Genomic DNA, 8,106 nt, shown 5'->3' on the forward strand with positions numbered 1-8,106 from the left:
AAAATATGTGGCCTTTTCCAGCAAGCACAATGCTGTGATGTGCACGGCCATATACATAGAGAATGACTCGAACCACCAGAACAGGTTCCTCATGCCTAGAAAGGAGCTGCCTCAGAAGCAAACTCAAGGGAGACAGTCGCCCTGGAGCCCCACGGTTTGAGGAGGGACACGTCTCCTAGTCCCCAGGGTCTCAACGCCTCAGTGCTGGATCTCTGCTGTTTTGGCATTTTTGCAGGCCAGATTCTTCCTCCAGCACAGTCCCTCATCCTCAGGGAGCCATGCCGGGAGCAAGGCAGAGTGTGGGCCAAATGCTCCGAGAAGGTTCCGCTTGGGACGGCCAGCAAGTCAGCAAAGGCTAAGGAGGATACTTGCGTTGTGCCTCAAAGGACAGTGGAATTGGATGAGGAGAGACTGGCACAACAATAAAATAATTTTTTAACATTTTATGAACTTTTATTATCTGCCAGGCAGTTTGCTAAGCACTTTATATAAATTGCCTCATTGAGTTCTCACAACAACCTTTTTACCAATGAGGAAACTGAAGCTCGGAGGACTTAAGGAATTTGTCCAAGGTCACACAGCTGGTAAGAGTAGAGCCAGGACTTGAACCCTGGTCCCTAGAGACACAGCTCATTCTCATAACATCTCTCTCAGATGTGAGAGTGGCAGAGTAGATGCTCCACCCCTGTGCCCTGTGCTTTTTTGAGCCCCCCAAGAAGGGCGCAGAGGACTCTCTGGACAGCAGGGATTCTGAGGGGTGATGAGGGCCACACCTCAGCCTCTAGCTGGCCCTGCTCCTCCAGATCTGGGCCATTTGGGTGTCAGTCCTATCACTGAGCCTTCAGGAAAGGGGGTTCACAATCCTTAAGTGGGCCTCCAGAACATTGTTACTCTGCAACAAAAGTGTTCCATGGTCGCATGAACTTGGAAACACTACATTGAACAAAGCTCATCAGGTCTACCTCCCACAGGACTTCCCAGAACCTTCATCTGCTGACAGTCCTCGTCAATCTCCAAGAGGGCACAGAGCAGGCATTTCCCTAGCTGCTCTTGCTACTGCCAGACCAGGCTCAGCTTGCCCTCTCACATCAAACAAATGACTCGAGAGTCCAGAAGTTGGTGCAAGGATTAGAAGATTTATGCAGATAACCAGCATCTGAGTGATGACCAGGCTAAAATCATCCAACCTTCTGATGCCTATTCTGGAGTTTATAAAGGGGAAGAGGCAGGAAGATGAGGTCTTTGTTGTAAAGGAAAAAGGGGGGCCGGCCCGTGGCTCACTTGGGAGAGCGTGGTGCTGACAACACCAAGTCAAGGGTTAAGATCTCCTTACCGGTCATCCTTTAAAAAAATAAATAAATAAAAAAGAAAGAAAAAGGCGGGAAGAGTCTGGGAGCAGCAGATGGTCTGAGTCAAATGTCAGGGTACCATGATGGATTGGAAACTTCAGCGTCACAGAGTCTGTGATCAGCTTCAAGTCCTTGATGTTACCTCGAGGTTGGAGTCCTTATCTCCTAGGGAGAGCTCAAGGATAATAACCTTAGTCAAACATCACAGAAATTACCTGACGAATTTCTAATTAACGTGAATGCAGTTTTCCTTTAAGTAAGGGGGGGAGTTTACAACCAGCTAGGTTTTCTTGCCTCTGTCTTATAACTCCTGTTGTTTGCAGCTGATTAAAGAGGTAAGAAAAACAAGAAAGTTTCAGTCCTTAATTGTAGGTGCACTCCCTCTGAAGTAAATCAACATAAGAGGCAGTGATTTCATCTCTGGGCATCTCTCAATTCTTCTGCTAACCTCAAGGAATTGATAATTATCAGTTTCCAAGTTAAGGGCTGACTGAAATGTTCTGCTTGGTCTTAGTTACCCCAAAGATGGTTGTTTTCTGGCTAAGGTCCCTTTCACTCTGACCACTAGAGCCCTTCTGGAAGCCCAGAGGCAGACCTGATGTTCCCTGGAGGAGACAATCCCTCCACAGCACTCACAAAGCCAGGCTTTCCTTTGGAAAGCTTCTTTCCTTTGCTTCTGCCTTTGAACTGAATAACTCCTCCCTTGAAAATTACAGCTGTCTCAGGTGGGGGGGTTGGGGGTCAGGTGGGGGGGCTGGGGGTGGGTAGGAGGTTCACCTTAAGGCTGGGAGACAGAACCTTAAAGGGAAACCAGCCCCCGACATCACCCAGGAGGGAAGTGGTGTGCACGTCATGGTGCCAGCAGTGGCTAGAGAGAGACCCTGGGTGGGTAGGAGGTTCACCTTAAGGCTGGGAGACAGAACCTTAAAGGGAAACCAGCCCCCGACACCACCCAGGAGGGAAGTGGTGTGCACGTCATGGTGCCAGCAGTGGCTAGAGAGAGACCCTGGGGGGAAAGGTGGAAATCAAGGGGACAGAGGCAGGACCACCTGGGGAGCCTCCTTCACTGCACCTCTCTCTCCTCCTGTCCCAACATCCCTCCCCAAGCCTTCCAGTGTCAGACCTAAATCAGTTCAATCCTGATGTCTTCTCCCATGTCCTACACTGGGGTCCCTTGGCCAGCAGCAGAATTGTGCAGGCGTGGAGTCCTCCTTGCTCCAGGCCCCACTCTTTGAACACCTGTCCTCCATCATGGCTATTCCGTCCCGTTGCTCCAGGCACCCAGTACCTGTGGGAAGGCCCTGCTGTAAGGGACTGCACCTCAGGGAGGACCGCACCTTTCCTGGAGGTGAAATGCAGCTGTGGACTGAGAGGCTTTGCCCTCAGCATGGGGAGCAGCAGCTGGGAGGAGGAGGCTTTCTCTGGTGCTCCTAAAAGCCATGCTCACAGGTGGCCACTGGTTGTCAAGCCTCTACTGCAGCCCTTCTCAACCTGGCTGCACATAGGTCTCACTTGAGAACCTTTAAAAACTGCTGCTGACCTTCTAACTACCTCCTCATAAGTTAGAATCTCTGGTCCCCTGCACCAGCATTTTGTGAAAGTTTCCCAAGTGATTCTAATGAGCTGTCAGGGATGTAAACCACAGCTCTAAAGCCTCACTCCTCCAAATGCAGCCCCAAGCCCAGCAGGGTGGGCATCAGCAGCCCCCAGTGCTGTTAGAAATTCCTGGACCTCCAGAATCAGACTGCGTTTTAATGAGATCCCTTGGCCATTTGTATTCTCATTCAAGTTCCCAGGGGCTATGCTACAGTCTCCCGTGTCTCTAGGCCACGTCTTAATCCTCACTCCACCCCTACCCTACTGAGTCACCCCAGGCAACTCACTGCCCCTCTCTCTGTGTCTTGCCTGGTTCCCTGCCTTCTCTGTACTATGAAGAGGTTGGATAAAGTGAACCCTGGGGCCTTTCTGGCTCTACCACTGTCTTTACCACCATCATCATCACCTCTTGAGGACCTACTATGTGCAGCCGGGCCCTAGGCTCCGTTCCCATGTGCTCCACCCACTGAGCCTCTTCAGATGTCCAGTGGGAACAAAGCATGCCTTGCTCAGCGCTGTCCCCGCAGAGCTGATCCCTCATGGCACTGAGGCCAGCCACACAGAGTGAACTCCACCTCCCAGCCTGGCAGTTCTTCCTATGCTTCATCTCCCAGGTCTGACTTTAACATCCTATGTTTCTACGGAAGGTCTTTGTTTACCAAGCAAATAGTATCCAAAAGACAAACTTAGCATTAGTTTCATGGTTAAAAGGGGCCATTATGACAGCTTTCAGGCTGTGGGTTTCACATGGGTGTGGAGTGTTCGCCAGGCCCAGATACCCACCTTAGCACCACTAGAAAGGGTGGTGGGAAGATGGGCATCAGCCACCGACCCCACATAATAGCAACAGCTGTTGATTGTGAGCAACAGCTACAATGTCAGGGCAGATCTGCGCACAGATCCTGAGATAGAGACCCCGGCAGCCCTGACTCACACGAACACGCCACTCCCTGCAGCTTTCAAAAAGCGAGACGTGTTTACAGTAGCCCAAACCCCACGGTGGTTGTGCAAAGTGGTTGAAAACGGTTGCCCTTTCCTGCCCTATGTCCGACCACCCTCCTTAGGACTGAGGACCCCTCCATAGGTCTCTACGGCAGCAGTTGATCTCCCACGGGAAAGGCTGAAAGGCCACCCACTTCCTTCCACCTCCTTGGCAGTCGGGGTGCATACTGTGACCCAGGTCTTACTCATTAGGGATTTGGGGCAGTTGGGAGCGCTAATTCTGGAGTTAGTGACTTAGAAGAGCAGGCACAGAGGAGCAAGCACAGCAACCAGGTGGCTGAGGGACAATGGGGATGACAGTTTAACAGGACACCTTAACATCTGGTGTTCCCTGTCCAGCCTGGGCAGTGGACAGGCTGCCCATGGTGACCTCTAGTGTGTGAGGCTGTGGGCTCCTCACCTCCTCATTCCTGGAGAGTGATTTGTGCTTCTGGCTACTGTCTTCCCTTGGTTCCTGATTTCTGAGCTGCATGCCTCAAATTTAAGGCAATTCTCTCAGCTACCCCCCAAAAACATTCACTAGATTCTTTTTCTGCTTAAATCTGTTCTATCTAGGACTGACTGAAACACACATTAACTGAAAAAAATGCATAAAAAAGCACTTTGTAAAGTACCAGGAAAATATTGTCAGTGTCCAAGGCCTCCAAGCAGAAAATCCTCACTACACCCCCACCCCTCCCCTGGCCCTGGCGGGTCCACAGCAACCCTGTCCAGCCTCTGCAGCTTTGCCCTGCCCCGGCAGGCTGGGTAATCACAGAGTAGAAGATGTTCCCTCAACCCTGTCTTTCTGACAGAGAGCCACGGACATAATACTGCAATACACTAGCAGGAAGGGTGAAATGGAATTCACTTTATTTCATAGCCACTGCCACTATTCATAAATTGCATATGATTGCTGTTGGGGTCATGGCTTACAGTGAGCTCCAGTACATATTTTTCTATCCATCCTCAAATGTGGGAGAAAGGGAGTGACAGGGATTAATGTACCCACTGTCCCAAGGAGGGTGAGTGACTTGCCAAGGGCCTGTAGTCCTTGGCCCCAGTCCACCTTGAGGGGCCTCATGCCCAGAGGCAGGGCTTCAGAGTGCAGCAGGTTTAACAGCAGCATAAAAATTATGTGGTCCTTTGAATCACTTGAGTTAATGTGCTGCATCAGTAACTACTCTATCAAAGTGAGTCTCACATTTCCACCTGCAGAACACACACCATCTTAAAATAAACTGCCAGGCCCTTGGAGGTTGTGCCATTTAGTCCAGGGTCTGAGAGCCAGGAAGGCTTGTGGCAGAGGGTGGGGAAGCCCTGCAATGCTACTTCTAGCTATTTACCCTAAGGATTTATTCCCACACATGCATGACATGATGCATATACAAAGTTATTCACTGCAGCCTTGTTTGTAGCAGCAGAAAACACAGGAAACAGCTTGTGTGTCCATCAATAGGGGACTGGGTAATGCTCATAGAGAACTGGAACATCAATGAATACTTCTGCAGCCTAGAAAAAAATATGCGCAGGCTCTCTCTATGACGCATATGGAAAGATCCCCAAAATATTGTTAGTGAAAATAGAAGTTACAAAACTAGGTATAGTAGCTACCATTTCTGCAGAAAAGAAAGGAAAAAGAAAGTATATGACTATACATATATCTCTGGAGAATACAAGAGACTGAAGATGGAAACATTGGTGGCTTCTGGGGAGGTAAATTGGGTGATTGGGGACAGAAGTGGGAGGAAGAATTTTTACAGAATATCCTTTCATTTCTTTTGAATCTGAACTATGAGAATGTATTACCTATTCAAGAAAAATGCATGTGATAGTTTTGTGGGGTATTTTTTGGTTTTGGTTTTGTTTTTGTATATGATGTTCTAAAAAATAAAAATAAGAACTAAAAGGAATGGATTTCAGATGATCTGTTTTCAGCTTTTAGTGAGAGGGATATTTGGGGACCTGGAGACCCATCCAGATCTGCAGGTGACTGTCTTGTTTGTAAGTGGGAAGGTAAAGAGGGAGGGTCCTTCCCAGTGCCTGGGGAGCCCCCTACACACCCCACTTACAGGTGGGCCACAACCACCAGGGGACATCAACTGATCCCTACCCTCTCCCCAGAGGAGGAAGGGCTCAAACAGGGCCCTGCAGGAAGCAGAAGGTGATGCAGAAGACCCTTCTGCTAGGAGGACGATGCAGGCGTTGACTCTGTCTCTTGATTGCACAGCTGCACAAGGCATAGCTCCTGCCCCTTGAGTAGCAGGATCACCAAGAAGACTCCTAATCAGAAAACCTCTCCCCTTGGGCCGGCCCGGTGGCGCACTGCTATAGTGCGCCGCTTGGGAAGTGCGATGGCGCTCCCGCCGAGGGTTCGGATCCCACATACAGACCGGCCGCTCACTGGCTGAGCGAGGGGCGGGAGCAAGACCAAGGGTTGCGATCCCGTGGCCGGTCCCGGTCCGGTACGGGCACGACACTGAGGGTTGCGATCCGTTGCCGGTCACGAAAAAAAAAAAGACAAAAAGGAAAAAAATAAAAAAAGGCTCTTAGAAAACCTCTCCCCAAGGGATCACAACTCCCGATAGCCCACCCTAAGGGCTGCTTCCTCTTTGGTGAAGGTGTGGTCCTGTCCCAAGCACCACCTTCAGAATATACACACCTTGGCTGTGGATCAAGGGGTATCCCACCTGCTGTCCCTAACAGTAGTTTATCAAACCTTTCTGCCAGACAGGAGGAGCCCAGGCAATATGATAGCCTTTACAATGGGATGAATAGTCATCCTCCCAAAAAAGATATGTCCACCTGGAGTCCCAGGATGTGTCTTGTTACTGGACTACATGGAGTCCATTTGCTAGGGAAAGCCAATCACCAAGGAATGTGTCTTTGCAGTAGAGAAAGTTTTATTCACAATGGAGAAGTGTTTAGGGGTGGTGCATGGTGTGGGGGATCATGATTGGTTAAAGGGTTTGAAGGAATTCTTCAATGATCTGCACAAGCACAGGCTGTCCGCATGTTCAGAAGATGGTGATGTTAACAGTGTCTGGATGTGGTGCCCTCGGCCCTGTGACATCAAAGGTCAGACATCCGCACAGGCTCAGTAGAGATGTCTGCAGGCTCAGCCAGCCTAGCCTGGTTTGTGTTGAACCAAGCTAACCCCAAAGATCCTGAAAAAACCTTAGGCACACAGCTCCTGACTTCCATGCCAAAGACATTGTCTTAAAGGGCAGACAGGAAGAAATAGAATGAGAGATTAGTTATGGAAATTTACTGAAAGAATGAGCAATTTAAACAGGGAATAAACTTTAACTGAAAAGCCAGGGTTACAATCTTATTTAGAATAAAGGTCTCTGCAGACGTAATTAAGCAGAGGTTGCAAGATAAGGTCATCTGGATTAGGGTGTGCCCTAAATCCAATGCTGAGTGCCTTTACAAGAGCCAGAAAAGGAGAAGACAGCAAGTCACAGAAAGGGAAAGTCACACGAAGATGGAGGTAGAGGTTGGAGTGATGCACCTGCAAGCCAAGGAATGCTGAGGATTACTGGAGCCATTGGAAGCTGGGGGACAGGCATGGGCAGATTCTCCCTCAGAGCCTCTGAAAGAACCAACCCTGCTGACACCTTGATTTTGAACTTCTGGTCCCCAGAACTGAGGGAAAATAAATTTCTGTTTCTGTTAGCAACCCAGTTTGTGGTATCTTGTTATGGTAGCCCTAGGAAACTAAGATAGCCTTGGCCTTTGCTGAGGAAGAAAAGGGGACTTGGGGCACTGAGAGTCACGTCAAGGACTTCACAAATTAATTAAGGGCTGGCCCTGCTGCTGTGTGATCCTGGGAAGGGAGAACAGGGTGGCCTGTTTGGTCAAAGAAAAACATCCAGAGAAGCTGGGCCACATTTCTGGTCTGGGACAGCTCATTCCCAGTTCCCTGGGCAAGAGCATTCCCTGCAGTTGGTGTTTTTCTCTAATGAGGAAGGTGTGCTTGCCCTGTCGCTAGGAAACAGGGAGCCGGGCCTGTGGGCTCCCAGCCTGGAGTGAAGGCAGATGGTGACAAGATTAAATAGTGCCTTTCATTTCAACATAGGAAATGTTTTCAATTCCCTTCTCTTCGTATCTCTAAAAAAAGGCAAGTGGCGGAAACGTCCTGCTGGAAATTTATTAACAAAAGCCCAGGCAGCCCAAA

The sequence above is a fragment of the Galeopterus variegatus genome, unplaced genomic scaffold, assembly GCF_000696425.1.
Source record: "Galeopterus variegatus unplaced genomic scaffold, G_variegatus-3.0.2 Scaffold709, whole genome shotgun sequence".
In the NCBI taxonomy this organism is placed as follows: domain Eukaryota; kingdom Metazoa; phylum Chordata; class Mammalia; order Dermoptera; family Cynocephalidae; genus Galeopterus; species Galeopterus variegatus.